Source organism: Jaculus jaculus, chromosome 1 (assembly GCF_020740685.1).
Source record: "Jaculus jaculus isolate mJacJac1 chromosome 1, mJacJac1.mat.Y.cur, whole genome shotgun sequence".
NCBI classification, from domain to species: Eukaryota; Metazoa; Chordata; class Mammalia; order Rodentia; family Dipodidae; genus Jaculus; species Jaculus jaculus.
Window position 1 is genome coordinate 340,766,116 of NC_059102.1, and position 22,355 is coordinate 340,788,470.

A 22,355-nucleotide genomic window follows, 5' to 3' on the forward strand; every position below is an offset into this window, starting at 1 on the left:
TGGCTAATGACTGGGTAGGTGGGACATTGTTGATTACAAAATAACAAGCAAAGTCCTTTAGCGTTTTTGTCCTTGCTTTGGACTCATGACGTGCCACTGAACATGTGTTCCAGAGTTCTAGATACCCTCTTTTATCTCCAGTGGTGAGTGTTGTATGTGTTTGTACACATGTGGTTTCATTGATTAATTGAAAAGGGATGAAGAGGAACCCAGATGTATAAGTTGAGTCAGATCTTGAAAAAATAAATTGTTTTGAGCAAAAACAATGAAGGGAAGTAGGAGAGTCAATTATTTCAGACACTGCAAACACCATGGCTAAATTTGTAAAGGAAGGGAAGCACACTCTCTATGTAGGGACTAGCAGCCTGCTGGATTTCCAAGGGTAAGAGTAGGGGACAAAGTGAAACCCATGGTCAGTACAAGTCACAGTCCCTAAGTTCTTGCCATGCCTCTTCAATTCTCAGGACAACTTTAAAATAAATCTGAAAAAAAAAATAATAACAAGTGGGTTTTCAGCTAATGTTCTCTGTCTGCCTCTCATTCCCTTCTCTGTAGTAGGACGTCAAGCTCCTGTCCTGCTCCTACCCACTCTACTGTTTTGAGACAATGCAATTCTTTCCTGCTTCGTGTACACCTGTCTGGTTTCTGCACTAGCTTCTGAAGTTTCTGGATGGCAGCACATGTGTCCTTCACCTCTTTGGCATGTATCATTTTACATGGTGTTGATGTGATGATCAATACATCCATCACTTTCTATGTTCAGAAATTTGGACTAGAGTACAATAACCTGCACTTCCATTTGTACCATTAAATTTTAAGTAAAGCCAGGCATGGTGTCACCTGCCTTTAATCCCAGCACTTGAGAGGCAGAGGTAGGAAGATCACTATAAGTTTGAGACCAGCCTGAAACTGCATAATAAATTCCAGGTCAGCCTTGGCTGAAGTAAGACCCTACCTGGAAAAAAAAAAAATTGAGTAGAAATCCTGGGATCAAGCAAAAATAGCAAATTCATTCCTGTAAAATGTTTTCTTCTAAAAGCAAATTATACATTGTTAAGGTTAGGAGTTTGAATGCCTGCCCCCACCCCCACCAAGGCCCAAATGTTAAAGGCTTGGTCTCAAAAGTGATCTATCTTTTGAGTGGTGGTATCTAATAAGAGATCTATGTCACCGGGGTTTTGCCCTCAAGAGGAAGTGTGGCACTTTGGCCTCCTCTTCCCATTTATTTTACTCTTGAGCTCCAGACCAGGTGAGGGCTTTTGCCCCCCAACACATTCCTGCCATCATATGCTGCCTTGCCACAGGCAGGCAAAACAAACAAATGAAAAAAAAAAAAAAAGTTGACATTCAACCATGAATAAGGACTTCCAAAACTGTGAGCCAAAATAACCCCTTTACACTCTAAATTCTTCTGTAAGAAGTTTTTATTACAGTGATGGAATGCTGACACATGCCTATCATTTTTTTTCTTTTTCTTTTTTTTAAAATTTTTATTTATTTATTTATTTGAGAGCGACAGACACAGAGAGAAAGACAGATAGAGGGAGAGAGAGAGAGAGGATGGGCGTGCCAGGGCTTCCAGCCTCTGCAAATGAACTCCAGACATGTGCGCCCCCTTGTGCATCTGGCTAACGTGGGACCTGGGGAACCGAGCCTCGAACCAGGGTTCTTAGGCTTCACAGGCAAGCGGTTAACCACTAAGCCATCTCTCCAGCCCACACATGCCTATCTTAAATCTCAAGAATCTTTGTTAGGTCAAGACTACATTATCAGTATAAATGAGCTATAGGATCTGGAGAGATGGCTCAGTCAGTAAACTGCTTGGCACCACAAGCATAAGGTCCTGAGCTCAGACCCCCAGTGTCCACATAAAGGCCAAATTTGGAAGATTATAGATGTTATAACCCCAGCACTAGGAAGGCAGAGACAGGATTCCTGGAACTTCCTGGGTAGCCAGCTTAGCCAGTTCAGTCTCCAGGCTCAGTGAGAGACCAGGTCAATTATTACCATTTTATATATGAAACTCTCAATTTAGAGTGAAATAGATGTGAATATATTACAATGCCTGACATCTTTAAATTTATGTAAAAATATTCATCCCATATTAAGTTTCAAGATTCTAGACTATAGCTTATACTCTGGGTCTAAAACATTGCTCTAATAAAACAGATCTTGTATCCTTGAATTTTATCTCTCTGCTGATATTTTTAACTACTTTCTAAAAGTGTAATTTAAAAGTTTCCTTCCAGAGAATGGGAGCAAAGATAGCTATAAACTTCTTTTTTATCAAATGGAAAAAATAATCCTTATGCCATTTTTAAAACACTTGTGATGTAGCATATATATATATATATATATATATATATATATATATATATATATATGTATATGTATATGTATATGTATATATATATATGTATGTGTATACACACACACACACACACACACACACACATATATATATGTGTGTGTTGTATGTATATATAGTATAATATTTGCTATAGCCCTTTCCCTGCTCCCATCTGGCTTTGAAACTCAGCATTTTAAATCTCATTTACCTTTCATTCAGTTAATCCATCTTTCAGCTAGGCTTGCTTGAAGAAACAAAACATTAACTGGACTTACCATTGTGTCTTGGACTGTTTTGGTGACAATTTTCAGTGACAGGGGAAAAAAAGTTGCTAATTCATTGCTTCAGGAAATGAAGGCTTAATAGCCTCATGTCTGGTAAATTATGGCCTTCCTGTACTCCAGGCAGTGGCAGCCCATAGCATTATTTGGAATCAAGAAAAAAAAACAGTAAAGGAAATCTATTTTTATATTTGTGTGGACTCTGAAAAGAAAACCATAAAGATTTACAAGCCAAGTGGATTTTCTTTATAAAAGCACCCATTGTCCAAGACATAGCACTGACTCATCCAAAAGATAAGTAAAAACCCTTTCAATATCTTCATGGAAACTCTGAGAGGTCACTGTAAAGCAAGATCACCACATGGCAGAGCTTCTGGGCATGGTTGGTGGGGCCACATGTAAGATATGAAGATGCAATGATACAATCTTTTAGGCTTCTGGGAGACATGACAAATACACAGTGAGTTCTCTTTTAGTGGGATTTGTTTATTGGTTGTGTCATTCAGTTCATCTTCACACTTACCTGGCAGGTAGACCAGCTTTCAAAAGACATACAGATAATGAGAGGAGATTCCTGCAAAGGGCCCATTGTAGGATATGGCATCGTTCAGTGTATCAAATGAAGGAGTACAGGAATAGAACTTATGATTATGGTCGTCCCAGTGGCAGGGCTCGTGGTGAATAGCTTTTGTTATACCAATACCAAGTTGGATCATTGGCATGTGATATTACCATAGCGACTCCTACATTTGTTGCTACCTAGTTCACAAAAATAAACCAGGATGAACAAACAGACAAAGTGGAGGATTTTTACAGTGGGAATAAGAGATGTGGCAAAAAAAACCCTAATGTCGAGCATGGTAGTACACACCTGCAAGCTCAGCACATGGGAGCTGAAGCAGGAGGATTGAGAGCTTGAAGTCAAACTTGGCTACATAAGGAGACCTTGTCTCCAAAATAGGAAGGACAAAAAAAAAGTTAAAATCTAATACGTGGGAAATTCACTAGTCCTTAGAGGAGAGGGCTAGTTTGATGCTAGTAGAGCAGTAACCCCCCAGTCACAGTGTAGGACTGATTTCTACTAATCCTTTGTCATTTTCAGTTGGGATTATTAATGTTACAATAGGTCACGTTTATTGTCTTTGGTATTTCTATTGAGGTTGGTGATATATGCCCATTACGTCTCATCCCATAAGTCCTTACACATGAAGGTGAGAATATCCATGAACCTTGGGGAGTGAGCTTGGTGTTGTGATTGAGGTGCAGTTGAAATGTTTTCCTGGTCACAGAGTACATGAAGCAGCATGCACTTGGGAAGGGAGGAAGGACTTAGAAATCATTTTGCTTCTCTAACCCCATTCCTTCTTCTACACTGATGAGCAGTTGCTATGGGGTGATAAGGAAATTTAGGGGGCACTAAGATGAGTAATGCTAACCTGATATATATATATCAGGGTCAGAAGCTGAAAGCAAAAGGCTAGCCTATCTGAGGATCTCGCACACTGCCTATGCCAAATGTTATTCTTTATTTGGTTGTCCCTCACTGGGTGTTCTGGTTTGGATCTTAAGAATCTTCTGAAGACCCATGTTTTAGAGGCTTGGGCCCCAGTTTGGTGCTGATGGGAGGCAGTGGAATTTATAGGAGGTAGGGTCTAGTGGGAATGGCTTAAGTCATTGGGAGTACATCTTTGAAATGGGTTGTGGGATCTTAGTCTTTTTAACTCTCTTTCACTTATAGGCCATGAGGTGAGAGCCTTGGAATTCCCATTGGGTACTCCCACTATGATGTTCAGCCTTGCTGTGGGCCCTGACAGTATCATGAACTGAAACTCCCAGAACTGTGAGCCAAAATAAGTCTTCTCTCTTCATTAACTGACCAACACACTCACCATGTGAATCATGTTCAGGTGCCTGATTATGGGACATCCCTTAACAACCTGGCTTAAGACTTTTTCTCTAACCTACCTCCATGTCTTAAAACCAGAAATTTGATAATCTTTTACTATCCAAGAAAATTTTTGAACATAAATTCAATTCACTACCCTATATCAGAAAACAAATCTTGGGACTTCAAATAACACACATTACCAGTTCTAATGTCTCCAAAGAAATAGATAAATTTTTCAATGTTGTAAAGTTGTGCAAGAAATATGAGAATGCAGGAAATATAAAATATGTAATATGAAGTATTATTGGAAAAAGTTCAGATCTATGTTAATTTTTTTCTATCAATTTATCAATATGATTATGCCCTATCATCTCATTGGCCCTCTGATCTAACAAGTACTTATGTCTACATTTTACACAAAGGAAAGTGAGGCCTGAATTGTGGCATTAGGCATTTTGCAAAGGCAACAAAGTGTTCCCGAAGCAGAACACAGCAGCATAATCTTACCAAAAACTGTTTCCCATAAACCAAGTGGCTGTCAGGTCTTACTCAGCAAGTCTGTATGAGGACTCATAATGTGTCCCAGACACATTAAATAGTAGGTGGACAGAAAATTTGTTTACTGTGTAGCAAACTTATTTAAAATCCTTATAAAGAATGAATTTATTTTTACAAGTTCACTATATAGATGCTATGGTGCTATTGTTTAAAGTAGTGTCCAAGCTAGAAAACAATGTCCCTAGAAGATAAAAGACTTCCCTATGCTGTCACCTCCTATACATGATGAAGTTCACTTTAATTACAGAAAATCTGGTTCTTCAGTTAGGTCTCTTATCTACTATGTTAAATTAATTATATTAATCAATATTGAATATAGCTTTTTCACATAAAAGCACCAATTAATGTTTCATAGATTGTTAAAGGACAGATTATTCCCTCTCATTATATTTATTTGCCTCTATCTAGGTGTAGACCTTCCCAGTTGTGGTATCTGGGGCTAGACCATTCCTTACTGGTGGGGGCTATCCTGTGAATCATAGTCATAGCCTTTACCCATAGATGCAAATTGTACTTCCTCAATCAAAAATGTCTCCAGAATCACAGAGGTGGGGGCAGAGTGAAGGTAAGGTCACTCCTGGGGTGAAAATTTCTGGCTTCGGCATGGAAAGGAAGGGGCTATGATAACTGGGAACACTCCTGAAACCTAGGGTCATGAATTCAGGAATGCTTCCGGTTGACTGCCTTCTCCCAGTACAGCACTGAACAAAGAGTGAAGCGCTTGTTTCTGCTCCTTTCCCAAAAATTAAGAGATCATCCTTGTTGGGGTGACATCCTTACATGTGACAATGTTCTGATGGAAGGAACGTTGGGTGGTAGGATTTGTAGGAGAAGGAGAATCACAAAATAGGCTCTCATGCTCCAGATGAATGTGTGCTGGTACATTTAGTGGGTTTCTGAGTAAAATGAAGACAGGAATGAGGCCCTCTGTGAGGCAATGGACTTGACGCTCACATGGAACTCAGGCCCAGTGACATTCCCCAGTTAGGAGCTGACCTCAGCATGATGTGGCTTGGCATAACTCAGAAAGGACACAGGATGGAGAAAATCCAGAAAACACTTATCGTTCAGCATGGGAGGTATTCATATGTTTATTGAGACATCTGAAGCACGGAATGTAGGACTTTCTTGATGGATAAGGAAACCTAATGTTCTCAGTTATTATAACAATGAAGTCATTGCAAGTCCCATAAAACTAAAGCCTGCTCTCCAAGCTCAGGTCTAATTTGTTATTCACATAGTGGTTCCAAGCTTATTTAACAAGCCAGTTTTGACAAGTCAAATTTCTTTATAGGATGTTTGTTTAATTGTAGCAGAGCCATCCTATCATAAAAGTATTTTCAACTGTGTGGAGATTAAAAAATGTGAAGTCAAGGGCTTACTTTTTTCATGATGAGGTTTGTACAACTTTCAACTAATGACTTTCTGAGTCAGATTTTCATTAGGGATATACAAAAACATTTCAAAATGAGCATAGGAATCTCTAAAATTCAAAAGAAAAAAGAAAAAAAAACTGAAGTAAAAGAAACTATGGATAGACTTATATCTTTAGGAGAGATCAAGATCACTGGAAATATGATTACAAATCTAACATAGATTTTTAACTTCTTTCCTAAGGCAGTGGCAGATTCACATGAACACGTTATAGACATGGTTCTCAAGGGAAATCATCAACAACATTTGAAAGTTTACAAATGAATGTCATTTTTATCACTCCCTACTGCAGCATGAAGGATATCGGCTTTAGAAGACACAAAATGGCCTGGATATCCATGACTTCATAGTGCCTGACACTACCTACACAAGACAATCATAAGAGAAGGAAAAGATGATGACATCAAAATAAAAAAGAGACTGATTGAGATGGGGAGGGGATATGATGGAGAATGGAGTTTCAAAGGAGAAAGTGGGGAGAGGGAAGGTATTACCATGAGATATATTTTATAATCATGGAAGTTGTTAAAAATTTTGACAAAAAAAGAAACAATCATTTTAGTCCAAATCCCTTCAGGACCTTCACTGATCCACATAGCTTTTCTGAACTTCATTTCCACATGTAATCACACAGAGAATACCTATTATATAAGGCTTTTTATGTTTTTCAACTTAGCAAAATACTTGAACTAGTACAGAAACAATTATTTCAATATTATAATCCCTAATATCTTTATGACATTCACTTTTACAAAGGAATATTGCTGTCCAGGATTTGAGGCTAACAGTTTTTCTTAAGAAACTACAGTTTTGTCTGTATTTCCTGAGATTTGTACAGATGGATGAGCGATGATGTCTATTTTTGTCTCTACCACTGGGATTATGCTTACAAGTTGTCTATTGTTATATTACACCTAAGCAATGCATATTTGTGGCTTAGGAAAGACATAGGAATTAATTTTCATATACATCTAGCCTCAAATATTTTTATTCAATACAATTCATTCTAATATTTACTGATATCTTGAAAATTTGAGAAAATGCCAGCCATTTATTTTGAAAAGCCACTGCAAAAAAAATCCTGACTAAAATCATATTTATTTTTTTAAGACAAGGTTTGTATATCACAGGCTGGCCCCAGCTAGTAATACTACTGCCATGGCCTCCCTAGTATTGAGATTACATCTATGTGCTCTAGCCACTGAAAAATTCTAACATTTAAAAGAAAGAAAATAGTAATAGAATGAGACAACCTTGATTTTAAGGAACTATTGAGGGTGGATGAGATAGATGGGATTACACTGTGGTCATGTGATCACTCAGAGTGGATGAGATAGATGGGATTACACTGTGGTCATGTGATCACTCCACATGATCGGATTGTGTTTGGGACATTCAGTTAAGAAAGCATCAAGTCGGGCTGGAGAGATGGCTTAGCAGTTAAGTGCTTGCCTGTGAAGCCTAAGGATCCTGGTTCAAGGCTCGATTCCCCAGGACCCACGTTAGCCAGATGCACAAGGGGGCGCACACGTCTGGAGTTCCTTTGCAGTGGCTGGAAGCCCTGGTGCACCCATTCTCCCTCCCTCCCTCCCTGCCTCACCCCCTCTCTCTGTTGCTATCAAATAAATAAATTTTTTAAAAAAAGAAAGCATCAAGTCTTTTGGCATACTACTAAGCTCCTACTCTGTTTCAGAGATGTAAAATAAGTATTAGCTCATATAGATGAAAATAACTGGAATGAGTATATACAGCAACCTCAGACCAAGTCAAAGGCAGGTCATGGTGGAATTTAGGATATCTGAGATGAGGGGAAGATTGTATAACTTACCAGAGGGAAACACCATCAAATGGAAATACAAAAATATACCATTGCATATTTCCTAGCTGCAGAGTCATAGAAGAGAGTAGAACAGAACCTGAAAAAGTTCCCAGTGACGGGGATTCTCCACTAGATTTCTATAATGCTCCAAGGTATCAAGTATAAATTAAAACATCTAACACTTAAAAGAAGTAGGAGGGGAGGGTAAGAGTGGGTGTGGGAGACACTAAAGTGGACCCAAATGGCAATGGTAACATAAAATTCTACATCCTGAAAGACCGACTAAATGGTTGAACTTTCATGAGGTCCTTAGAGGGAACACCTGAATCACAGCGCCCTGGGAGGGTATGCTGAGGACTAACTTTATTCTTCTCCTGTTTCTCTGTCTCTCTCTCTCTCTCTCACCTCTATCTCTTTTATATTACATATTTTTTCTTCTTCCTTTTCCTTGATACTGGCCTGTAACGCCCAGTATCAGAATGTTGTTAACATCAACAATGAATTGTTGATCAGAGAGACCTACGTTTCCCAAAAGAAGACATATTTCTGTCAGAATATTTGATGAGCCACCAAAGGTTAGTAGTAAGATCCTATTGCCAAAGACACCATATGCTGTTGGTACAGATCACCTGGCTGGAATCTGGAAGAGAGTCAGTCCCCAGACAGTTAGCTTGTCTAATGCCAGAAGGTAGTACATGAGTGACTGGGGGAAAATGACCAACATCTGTCTAAACTACTCAGCAGCAAACATCCTGTCATAATTCTCACACAGGTGCAATAGTGGCACACAGTCATGGTGGGTAACCAACTACTTGATTTGGCTAACTGATTCACTCAGTAAAATGGAACCCATAGCTGGAACTGAGAAACAAGTCAGAACCATATCCAAACCACAAGCCCACTCTCCATTATCAAGCTCCCACCAACTGTGGGCTATTAGAGGGCCTACACCTATTAAATTATAAAATAATAATGGTTATTCCATTTATCTGGTGCTGACTTCACTCTCCATTGGAGAATTTGTTTCTCTTTTTCAGATGGATGCAGATCTGGAGTGCAAAATCAGCTCATCTCACCTCACCAGGGCCCCAACTGAAACCAAGAGTAATTGGGGAAATGAATAAGAGTGCTTCTTTCTTGGTGAACCTGGTACCAGCACAAGAGTGAAGGAGATAGACACAGAGAACTCTCAACTCCTACCAAACCAGATATTCAGAGACACAGAGGCCCCCCAAGACCTCATCACTGAAGTTGAACCCATCATGGCTTAGGGAAATTTGCAGAAGAGGGGGTGGAAAGATTGCTAGAGCCACATGTTGGGACATTATTCACAGAAACATTGCCTCTTACCCATAACTGATGGCTACTCCACAATGCATGATCCACATTCCCCAATAAGGATGGTTCCTGCATAGGGGAGAAGGCAATTAGAAGGCTTATGATGGTATCAACATAGCTGTACACACACTGTGTACATAACTAATAATAAAAATAACAAATTCTGCCATGCAGAATTTAAAAAAAAATTCATTTCTTCCTTAGCTATGAATGAAGGTATTTCTGCAGAACAATGTGGAAACCCAAAAATAAAGCACAGAAATTTCATTTAACTAAGTTTGTTGGAGGATAGTTATGCAATGACTGCTGAGTGGAATTATGCATGGTAGTTTTGGAGTTAAAATTCAAGAAAGTGTTGCATTGGAGTCAATGGACTGGTAATAGGCTTGTGGTAGAGGTGTTGGTGTTTTTAGAGAATACTTAGCACATAGCAGTACTGAGTATTACTTTGTCCAGGGTTACACATCTAGTGAACGACAAAGTGGTGCTTCTCAGTCTGACTCGAAGTCAGCACTCTTCCCCAGCATTCAGGAGGTTTAGGGAAGAGACGGCGATCCCCACTCGGTGCTGTGTCCTCTGTGGTATGACCTTCACAATATGGCAGAATGCTTCACATCTCCTGTTTGTGGGACATTGCTGAGGCTTGAGGGAGAGATCTTGAACCTCATCCCCCATGTCCAAGACTGCCCGTGAATAAACAGCAATGTGGGTCTGCCATTCAGAAACATGGGGATGAAGAACTCAAAGTATATTTGCCTCCAGGGAGCAGGACTAAGGAGCGGAAAGTAGAAAAACTCACTGTTTGTTTATGAGGTGTTTAGTGCTATCAGAACTTCCAATTCTCCACCTTTCACTCAGGTTAAAATAAAATCAAAATGCAGTATTTCAGGATCAAAGCAAAACTTGGTGAATAGATTTCATGAACTATCTAGTAACTGCCTAACAGGGCTGGGTGTAGAAGACGAAGCTTACTAGGGATCATGGAGAAGCTCATGGAGTAGGGAGTCATCCAGCTTCCTGTTGGCCTTCACCCAACATTTCATCCTGAAGCATTTATGAACCTTTTCCTTTGAACCAGGATCTGTGCAGATCGATTCAATCTTATTCACATCAAAAGAGGTAAGTGGAGTCTATGCCTCAGCATTAGTCAGTAATAGAAAGAAGTCAGAGTAAGATTTGTCACTGTGCCTAGGACGAGCCTAGTCATCTAATTCTTCAGATATTAAACAATCTAGATGAGCTATTGGCTTCTTCAATCCTGTGAAGATTCAGTAATAAAAACAAACTAGCAATTCACCTGTATTGACCATGTGCTAAGTACTTTTATTTGTGCTTTTGATGTATAAATTCCAAAACAACACTGTGAGTTCAGGACCCCTTACATTCTCTGGTTTACAAATGAAGAAACTTACCAGAGATATTATAGCCCTTACCCTGGTGTATAGCTGGTACTCGGAGGACTAATTGATCCACAAAGTTTGGCTCTCATACCAGGCTCCTAACCTTCTCTGCCCCACCCTGACTAACCTCATTGCCACAACATTGCTGATGAGTGATGGTAGCCAAAGGTTAACCAGCTGATTATCTATTAAAACAACGGAGGCACCTAAATACAAACTTACCCCAAGTAGTGATCAACCAAGAGACCCATCCGGCCCACAGAAAATACTAACAAGACAGTAATTTAATGGAAGTGACACTTTAAACTCATACAGCTGCTCTGTCTACAGAGAAGATGGCAAGCAGATTTGAATTAGGGGAACTCAGAGTTGAGAATCCACCATGCATAAAATTAGGAGAAAGTCTTCCTAAAATAGCATTTGCCATAATGAAACTGCAGTTGCTGTATTCCTAAAACACAAACAAACAAAAAAAAAAAAAAGTTTTATAAATAAAGCTCTTGTCTTTATCTTTAGATATACAGCAGCTAGAAATTGAACTCAAAATTATTGAAGAAAAAGCTTTTAAGTAACAAAACTCATGTGGTAAGGGAGGTCATATGGTTTATTTGCTATGAGAATTAAAAGCAGTCACAAGATGCTCATCATACTGGAAATGAATGACAGCTCTTTACTTGTGCCCTGTTCCTAAAGAGACATGGTACTTATGATCACCAGAAGGTAGGAAAAACACAAAAACATCTCCAACACACAGAGAAACAGAAGGTACTATACAGTGAAAAATTATTCAGTCACAAACAGGAATGAAGGGCTGACACATGCTACCACAAGAGAGAGGCTCCCACAAGGCTGAGGCTCCCACAAGAGAGAGAGGCTCCCACAAGGCTGAGGCTCCCACAAGGGTGAGGCTCCCACAAGAGAGAGAGGCTCCCACAAGAGAGAGGCTCCCACAAGAGAGAGGCTCTCACAAGAGAAAGGCTCCCACAAGAGAGAGGCTCCCACAAGAGAGAGGCTCCCACAAGAGAGAGGCTCCCACAAGAGAAAGGCTCCAGAAGAGTGAGGCACAAGAGCATTGAGTTAAGAGGAAAACAGCTGGACAGGGAAGCCAAGTTGTATGATCTCATTTATTTGAAACAGGCCGGGTTGGAAGTTCTAGAAAGTAGATTTGAGTTTGTCTCAGGGTCTGAGGGTGGGGGGTAAGGGGAGAATGAGGAGTAGTTCCTAATTGGTATAGGTTTATGATGAAATTGTTTTGATGCTTGGTGGAGGTGGTGGGTCTATAAAATCGGGAGAAAAGGTTTATTTTTCATATCAGTGAATCACAAAAATTCATTGTCCTTGTTATTGGCTAAAAATCACAGATTTGTAATGAACCATCCCTGGCTTGGTGAAGGCAGTCAAGGTCACAAAGAAAAGCTAAAGTTGCCATCATTTCAATCATATTCTGTCAGAACTTTCCAACTTCCAATGGACCAAGCACTGGGCTGTACTTAGGACTCCTCTGCCCTGACTGGATCCTAACTCATGTCCTCTGCCATGACTAGATCCTAACTCATGACTCCCGCACCCTGACTGGAACCTAGCTTAGGACTCAACTCCTCTGACTGGAAGTCAACTCACGGACCCTCTTCCCTAACTGGAATCCAGGACTTAGTGAAATTGTCACTCCAGGTGCACTCTGCTTTTCCAAGAGATCATGTGACATTTTTCCCATTAAGTCATGAATTCTTTCCTGCCTGCTCAGCCAGCTATCAGGCCCAGGAAAGTTAGTAGTATTTTGTGACCCTCACCTATCCCCTTCTGTATGGGAGCAGCTGTGACTCATGTCTAGCTCACTATGTCTGCTTAGAAACACTTTTCTAGCATGCTTTTCTTCCATTTTTCCCATTCACCTTCTTTCTTCCTCATTAAGTAAATCAATAATAGAATTGAGAGAAGGTAAGGAAGGATACAAAAGTAGAAGGAAACATCCTGTGTCATCTTAGGATTCAGCAGTAGTAGCAGATCTACTATGCATATTCTCAGCTAGATTTATTCATCATTTTGTGGTTGAAGATTTTGCTTTCACTTTTTTATACTTTGAGGTACTTATTTGTGTGTGTGTGTGTGTGTGTGTGTGTGCAGTATGCACATGTGTGTACAGTTACACACACTCTGTGGTGGTTTGATTCAGGTATCCCCCATAAACTTAGGTGTTCTGACTGCTAGGTTCCCAGCTGACGGAGATTTGGAATTAACGCCTCCTGGGGGCAGTGTATTGTTGGAGGCAGGCTGATGGATGTTATAGCCAGTTTCCCCTTGCCAATGTTTGGCACACTCTCTTGTTCCTGTTGTCCACCTTATGTGGGCCAGGGAGTGATGTCCACCTTCTGGTCATGCCATCATTTTCCCTGCCATCATGGAGCTTCCTCCTTGAGCCTATAAGCCAAAATAAACCTCCCTTTTCCCACAAGCTGCTCTTGGTTAGGTGATTTCTACCAGCAATTGTGAATCTGACTGCAACAATAAAGTGGTACCTTGAGTGGGGCTGCTGCTAGACACCTGACTGGGTAGCTTTGGCCTTTGGGAACTGATTTTCAAGAGGAATGTGGAGGGATTTGAAACCTGGGCCTAAGAAATGCCTTGCAGTGCTGCAAGTAGAGCTTGATGGATTATTCTGGTCAGAGTTGAAAGACCTGAATGCAATATGAACTATGGACTGTGAGGTTTGTCTTATGAGGGTAAGAAAGACCTTTGCTTGGACTGGGCTAGAGGCAGTTTGTTTGAAAAGCTTGCTGTTATGCCTGTGTCCTGAGAATTTGTGCAGGGTTACTTTGTATAGAAATGAACTGGTGTGAGCAGAGGGATATGGCATAGAAAGAAAAATCTTTGGAAGAACTGATGCCTATTCAGCTGCAATTGAGATTTCAACCTTTGCGACTGGGCCAGCTGACCTGCATTGGGGCAACAGGAAAAATGTAAACTCTTTTAAGGGGCCCGAGTGCTCAAGGAGTGTCCTATTCTTCAAAGTCTGCTTTATTCCCCCCTGGATTAACAAATTGATATTCCACCTGGTATTGTGGAGTATGAGAAATGCAGAAAAGAGAAGGTTATTGAGTTTGCAATATGGTCTTGAGTTTTGGAAATGGCCATGGGCAGTGTGAAGCAGGTTTGCTGGATGCCTGCATGGAGACCCTATGGGGCCATGAGGATGAACCGTGTTTACAGTGGAAACCCACTGGAGATGTAGGGACCATGAGATGGCTGCTAAGGAAAGCTGCCAGCCCCAATGAAGTTTTCCAGCACTGTGAGTGGCCTAGGGAGAGGGGCAGGATTGGAACCCCAGAGATTTGTTTCTGCTTAGAATTATCAGACTTGGAGATTTGTCACTGACTAGAGTTGTTGGACTTGAAGCTACAGAGTTTGATGTTTGCCCTGGTTGTTTTAAATCTTGTATTGGCTGAATATTTCTTTGCTATACCCAATGCCATCTTTTGCAATGTGAATGTTTATTCTATGTCATTATGGGTTTGGGGGGCATTTTTTTGGCATAATATCTCAAAGTCTTGGACTGTGGAAATGTATGAACATCATTGGGATTGACAAAAACAAAACTATGGGGACTTTTTAGAGTAAAAAAAAAATGGCATATCCAGACAAAGGAACATTATTCAATAGTAAAAAGGAATGAACTACTAATTTTTTAATAGCATTAGGAACATTGAATGCATATTACTAAATGAAAGAAGTCAATATGAAATACCTACATTTTATGTTATTACAGATATTTGGCATTGTACAAAAGCCAAAAGTATACACAAAGTAAAAAAGATCACTAATTGCTAGGAGCTAAGGGATAGACTTAATAGGTAAAGCATGGAAGATTTCTACAACTGTGAAAATACATTGCATGATATCCAAATTATCAATACACAAATATTGGGCATAATTCACAGAATATACAAGACCAAAAAGGAACTCTAAGGTAAACAGTAGAGTATGAGTGATAATGACAGGAAAATGTTGGCTCATGAGTGGTAATAAGTATACAATTTTCTAATAAGGGATGGTGGTAATTGGGGAATGCCATGGAGGTCATAACACATAGACATATAAGAAACTAGTTTATTTTGCTCTTGATTTTGCCATGAACCTAAATCTATTCTAAAGCCATTATTGCAATTTTAAAAGAATTACATTTATATTAATATATGAGTGTTTTGGTAGAATTAAGTTTTAACGTTAGTTGGTATGAAATGTCACAGAGAAAACTCTAATTTTTAATAATTTTGCTTAAACTGACTCATAAAAAAATAATGACCTAGTAAATGTGAATGATAAATATAAACTATCTTCCTTCAAGGGCAGGTTTACAAAGCTGCTGCTCAGGTTGTGTCTGGGGTTTCCTTGGCTCTTGGAACCTTCTTTTGTAGGTACAAGACCTATTTGAATAACCTTCTTGTTGCTGGGACAAAACAACAGACCACAAGTATCTGATAGGAGGAAAGGTTTCATTTTGGCTTACAGTCTCAAGAAGTTCTGTCAGGGCAGAGAACATTGGCAGAGCAGAGGCTGGACATCACTTCCTGCCTCAGCAGCTGAAAGGGAACAGAGAGAGTGAGATGAGCTAGTACAAACAAGGGGAGCTGGGTTGAACAACCCTTGCCCGCTCCTAGCAATACACCTCTTTCAGCGGGGACCCTCCAGCTGAGGACCAAGTAGTCAAAATCCACGAGGTTATGGGGACCATCTGATTCAAACCAACACAGGACCCCAGGCTATATGAGAGCACAAATTAAAGAGATGGAGCAAGCAGAGAAAAAACTCAGTCAGTGTCAGAGTGGGTGTTCAATGCTAAAACTGAGCATTAGTCCAGCCACTACCCAGTCCATGCTGCAAGAACCAACAAAGCCCAGAACAGGCAAGTGAGATCAAATGGGGGTGATACAGGTTGGTTTCATAAAAAGTAAAGTTTCCTGCAGTTCTCCTAAAAATAAAATGTCACAGGTCTTCACTCTGATCACAGAAATGCAGGCCCAGCAGCTTCTATAGGAAGATCATGTGAAAGAACTAGAACTCAAAGTCCTTGTGCTTAAGGATTTTGCCTATGACCAAGGGACAAAACGTGGCTTGAGAGCAAGTTCAAGGGATAGTGGAACATGGTCCTAAAAGCCTACAGGCCGCTAGGCTGTAGGATGTGGGCGTGGTCAGAATGAAGTATTTTGTGGAGTGATGATCCCTGTGTGGAAGGAAGAAGTGACTTTAAGGCTTGTGTCCCCTTCTGTCTTAGCTGTTTGTCTTTAGCTCCTGGCATCCTGGAGCCACCCTAGTGCATTGTTTTAGTTAATGCCCAGGGTAACTTGAGTCAGCCTCAGCTTATAAATAAAGAAACTGCTTAGGAGAACTTACATAAACATTTCAAGATGACATTATTCAGTGACCAAAGCAAATCCAAGCTAGTTTTTCTAACATGAAGTCAATGGGCCATCCTACATTTTTCTTCTTCTTCTTCTTCTTTTTTTTTTTTTAATGAGAGGGATGTGTCTCTATTCATCAAATCTTTCTTATTTGAAAGAGACACATCATGCAGTGGCCAATCCACTCATACAGAATCCTCCAAGCCTCACATAACCCCAGAGCCCAAGAACAACTATAGCTTTGTAGTAAGATCGTGGGTTTTGTCTCTATTTTGCAATGGCAGTTGGCTGAGAAGTGTCACCCTTTTAAGAGCAACAGGGCAAGCAACAGGGCACCAAAGGCATGGCATGCTTGTTCTCAGGCTGCACAGTGGTGCAAGGAAGAACAGGCATGACTCTATGGTGCTGTATCTTTCAGAGGCCCGTCTTCTTTCCACTACCAGTGCTCTTCTAGTGCCTGTAGCCTCCCTGTGGTCACAGCTTCATGAGCACCTTACACCTGTTGGGTCCTGAGGAATGTGTGCCAAATTTGTTCTACTCACAGAGCAGTCTGGTGTAGGGGTTAAGCACAGTGTACGGCAACAGAACACTTGGCGTCAAACTCTACATCCACCACTGCTGGCTGTAAAATCTTAATCAAGCTTCTCAGTTTTCCTACCGTTAGTAAGTAATATTCATACCACCTTCTTCAATGTTGTTAGTCACTGTATAAACTACCAGGTGCTTGATGCAGTGCTTAGCATAGAGTGAGAGCGAAACTATAATACTCTATTAGTTAATACCATGGTGATTGATGTCAGAATAAAAGGCAATAAGAAAAAAGGGAACTACTTAAATAAGCTTTGATAATTTTATTTCTCAGTGCCTTACATAGTACAGAATCAAAGAGTCTCTGGTCTCGCTGTTATGACTCTTTAAATCTACTAGGCTCTATTGGATAATACATTTTTATTTTGGTTTGCTTATTTTCATGGCTTAGAAGTCCATTTGCTTGGTGTGAAAGAAAAGAGCATGCAGAATTTTGAAGAGGTCCCGGTGATTTCCTTTGCAGTCTGCTGGCTCTTGTTCTTTGAGGAGCAGTTGTTTCTGTCCTGGTTCTTCAATAAGAAAAACGAGAGCAACACCTCCCATGTTTCCCAGGTTACTAGCCATCCCCTCCCCCAACAGTGCGAGTTGGGTCTCACTGGTCTCCTTCCTTGCTGTGCCTGATCCTGCTGATGACTACTGCAACCTTGGATTAGCAGCCATCTTTCTCCTAACTGAAGGTCGGAGCTCTCTACCGGCCTCCTACTTCTGTTGACTTTCCAGGTCAAGCCAAGTCCTTTTCTTCCATATGCCCACATTACAAATGAAAATGGCTCTTTTCAGGAATACAGATGTCTTCATGTTCACCACTCCTATACAGAAAGGGTGGCATTTTTAATTTGTTGCAAAATGCCATCCAAAGCTTCCCTTTATGCATAGCAGGCTTGGAAAGGAAAGCAAAGCAAAGCAAAGCAAAGCAAAGCAAAGCAAAACAAAACAAAACAAAACAAAACAAAACAAAACAAAACAAAACAAAACAAAACAAAACAAAACAAAACAAAACTCTTGTCTCCAGGATTGGTGATGGCTTGATAGAACCATTGAAATAGCTTCCATATGTCGGCACGTATGAATGCATTTGCTCCCTGAGAGAGGAGGTCTGTGTGGGTGGCAAGGGCCAACATGGTGGAGAATCCCTCATGAGTCTAGTGTTCCTTGTCTCTCCTCACACCACTCATGCTGCTGCCCTCACACCTCATCTCTGCCGTGATCTGGTCGATGGTCCTCCCTGTTGCCCTGTCCACACCTCTGCTGGGAGTTGGAGGTCCCTGCGTCATCTCAGTGTGTCTCCAGTACGGTCCCCAGCCCAGAGGATCTACCCCGAAGTCTATGACCACACTGCACACTTCACACCAGCCATGGACTCGCTCTACTCTAGCCAATAGCAAATCACATCTTTCAGGAGGAACACTAGAGATGGCTAGACACACGATGCTAACTGGGAGCCAATCACAGAAGTGTGGAATAGCTGAACTCAAGCCCTCTCTGGGCCTTGTCTGAACGCCGGAACCCAGGTGCTGGCCTCTCAGGTTGCTGGTCTGGTGACAGGCACAAAGCTCCCTTTGCAGAACCCCAGGCTTGACACTGGCATGGAAACCCCTCCACTCTCCTCATCCCCCAAGCACAGGCTCTCTTCTGTTCTCTTCTCTTTGCATCTGTCCAGACTTAAAATCCAATTCTATTTCTAGGCTGTTCAATGAACACCCCAGATGTGCTGATGGGCCACTTTCTGCACCAGACACGTGAGTTCAAGGTTGCCATATATGTGTGTGCTTTGCGTCATACCACAGGGTCAGGTTATTATAAAGATATCAGAATACATTTTGTACATTCATTAAAGTGGCATAGTGATTAATGTATGCTGATAAAAATCTAAAATAAATATTAATAGGATTTATCTTGAGAGGTTTGAGGGATGCGTAATAATTTCTGGGTACTCATAGAAAAGCACTAGATTTGCCTGACAGATGGGGGTTCATAGGAGACTCCTAGAGGGGATACCCAGTGCTTCTAGTCATTGAAATTACCTCTAATCCCAGCCACAGGACATGGGCTATTAATGCCCAGTTAACATTGTAGTGGACACACAGAGCTTACCATTGTCCATCATGGAGATCTGCCCTCCAGGTCCTTTCTACACAGCCTTCATTGGAGAGGAAACCTCAGGTTTTTGGATTTTCTTTTGTTTGTTTTGCTGGATTTTGTTTTGTTTTGTTTTTGTCTCTTAACCATTTCTTTCTCAGAGTATGAGGCCAGTGTCACAGATCTCATCTGGGTAGGAAAGCTCACAGGGGTGAGCTCCTTAAAGAGATTCAGACCACTTTCTAAATCAAAGAACCAGCAAAGGGAATTTCTGTTCTCCAGAGTTCTGACAGCTCTGGTCTCAACAAACTGTACAAGGCTGGTTGGAAAAAATAAATAAATAAAAAGGTGGGAACAACTGTAAAAATGAGAAGGGATATATGGATTTACCCATTTATCCAAAAGAATAGGTTCTTTTGGTATTATGTAAAATAGGCTAGAATAAAAGAATCCTGTTACTTAAATTTATCATTGCAATTTCTGCATGCCTGGTTGAAAATTGAAAATACACTCTCTTCCCCTGACTTTCCCCTCCCACAGTTTGGCAGGTTAGTGCAATCGTTTCATTGGAATCATTGTTTTTCTCATCTGTCACATTTTGTTATTTATTTAAATAAGGAATAAGGAAATTCACGTTGAAATTAAACATCTTGTTTTCTATGGATGAATGCCAGAAAGAATTTTTCTTGGGAAGACTGACTACAAAACACAAAACAGTGTTTTTATATAATGTCTTTCCTACTTAATTTCACCATGTGACTAGTAACTGATTATGACTGAACCACTAGGCACATGCATTTGTAGAAAGTAATCACCTAGATGTTTTGATGCACAATATGTCAAGAAGAGAACTAATATTGATTGAAAGAGCTTGTGTCTTAAATATCATGTCTCGGGTAATCATAACTTCAAATGTGAGGAGAAGAAAAGCTCTTGGATGAGAGAATGAAAATGTGTACTGCACTATTGAAGGGATGCCCTCTTAGCCTTCTTCCCTGGACTTTTGCAGGACTCCATGTTTAGCATGCTATGTGATCTCTCGAACAGATTCCCAAGAAAATACTCAAACTTCAGACTATCACCAAAGCACCTGAATTACTTTCTCTTTCTCATTATCTCCTCTCTGAGGCCATCATTGGAGGAATAATTTAATGGAGAAAGTTATCAAGTATCATTTCATGAAGAATAACAATTCTTGGAACATTTAATGGAAGGGTGATGTCCTTGAACTTAGACACTTGTATGCCTATTAACCATGACGATGTCTCTAGAAAGCCAATTGTGACATCACTGAAGGGCAGCTACCTATTTTTTTTTTTTTTTTTTGCAGTGCAACTGGTCCAACTCCTCTCAAAGTAGTTCAGAATTAGTCTACCCACCTCAACCCTAAATACCCAAGAGGCACATTGGAGCAGAAGTGGGCAGGAGTGTAAACTCTAGCACATTCTTCTTGCTGCATTAGTGTGAAGATCGGCACACCTCTACCACTCAGCACTGTTCCAGGATGAAGGTAGCAGTAGTGGTAGTGAGAAAACAGACACTTGCACAACTAACAGAAAAGTCAAACATACGTGTCAGAATCTATGATAAACCTGTATCCAAAGGAGTCTCACAGGTCAGTGGTGTGCAGAATTCTGGGTTCTGTGGTAGAGTTCTGCAATGGCCTTGCAGGCCACTGGCATGGTAGGCTCATTTCCTGTCTGTTAAAGGGTGAACATGCTACACAGAGCTATCATGGTTTCTACTGAGCGACAGAATTCACAGAAGTTCCAGGTTATTCGTATCAGGGTCACTCCTTGTGCAAAGTTTGATGTAGATGAAGATAAAGTGGCTTCTTGGTCAATAATTGAAGTTTCTTCCTTTTAAAGTCAGTGGGTTTCTTGTATAGTTCCATTACAATGGGCCCAGGCTTAATTTCATCCATCTCCATGAAAGCAAAACACTTGGTGCTTGTAAACCTCGTTTTAGGCCTGTAGTGTTTGAATTCAAAGAAGATGGCTGCACCTTTGGTTAACTTTTCAACATGCTTCTGGAGCTCAATGTCCACATTAAAGTGAACATATGTATCTTCTTTTCTTGAGGTCACAGGAGTATCTTGCACTGGCGTTAAGTCTATGCCATTCAACTCCTTCACACTGAGTATAATATAGGGATTTAGGCATTGCCTAGCATCCTCCAGACCAATTTTCTCAATTCTGATAGTTAGTAAGGTCATGCCTGGCTCTGACAGCAACCTGGGTAACAAAGTACCCACCAGGAACTCTAGCAGGAAAAGAATCTGGAGACCCTGCTCCACCACCCCCCTGTTCTTCATCCTCTTCAAATTCCAAATTCTCTTCTTCACCAGGTGCTAAAATTTTTCTTAATGGGACAGGCTGAACATCACATGGAAATTAATTTTTATTATTTATTTATTTACTTATTTATTATTTTCACAATTTTTATTAACATTTTCCATAATTATAAAAAATATCCCATGGTAATACCTCCCCCCCTACACACTTTCCCCTTTTGAAATTCCGTTCTTCATCATACTACCTCCCCATCTCAATCATTGTACTTACATATATACAGTACCAACCTGTTAAGTACCCTCCTCCCTTCCTTTCTCTTCCCTTTATGTCTCCTTGTTAACTTACTGGCCTCTGCTACTAAGTATTCTCTAGGATTGGTTCTACCTTCCTCAGGTCCTCCAATTTAAATTCTTCTTGGGACTGTGTGGATTGTAAAGGTGTACTTCGCATGTTGCAATTTTGCCTATGGTTTTCTGTTGTTCTTCTGTGGATTCAGAATTGTTGTACTGAGCCTGGACCTCCTTTTGTAGATGTCTTGCTAATATCTGATACTCGACTATCACCTCCACCAGCTGGCCCCAGGAGTCGAAGTCGGCGCCTCTCCTAAAACTGGCGCCCCAGCGCTGCAGCAGACTCCGGGTCACCTCCGACATGGCCGGTCCCCACCCCGTCCCCTCCCGCCCCGACCCCAGTGAGAGCAGGCTCTAGGGCGCCATCCTTCCCGGCCCGACATGAACAGGGCCAGGATAGGAACCGCTACGGTCGCCGAGGAGCCGCCCAAGCCCATTTGCCGACAGCTACCTTTCTTGAAGCTGTCAAGTCTCTCTGAATGCTTGGCTTCCCTTCATTAGTCAAAATCCTTGTGAATTTTTAACATGAAATATCCTATCTTCTGTTCCAACATATACACAAGTAGCTGATTTAATTTCT

At 40.8% G+C, this 22,355-nt stretch overlaps 1 pseudogene; it reads right to left on the reverse strand.

Annotated features, from left to right (window-relative positions):
* Window positions 1-20,806: 20,806 nt before the first annotated feature.
* Window positions 20,807-22,078, reverse strand: LOC101611944 (annotated as a pseudogene).
* Between the last annotated feature and the right edge of the window lie 277 nt (window positions 22,079-22,355).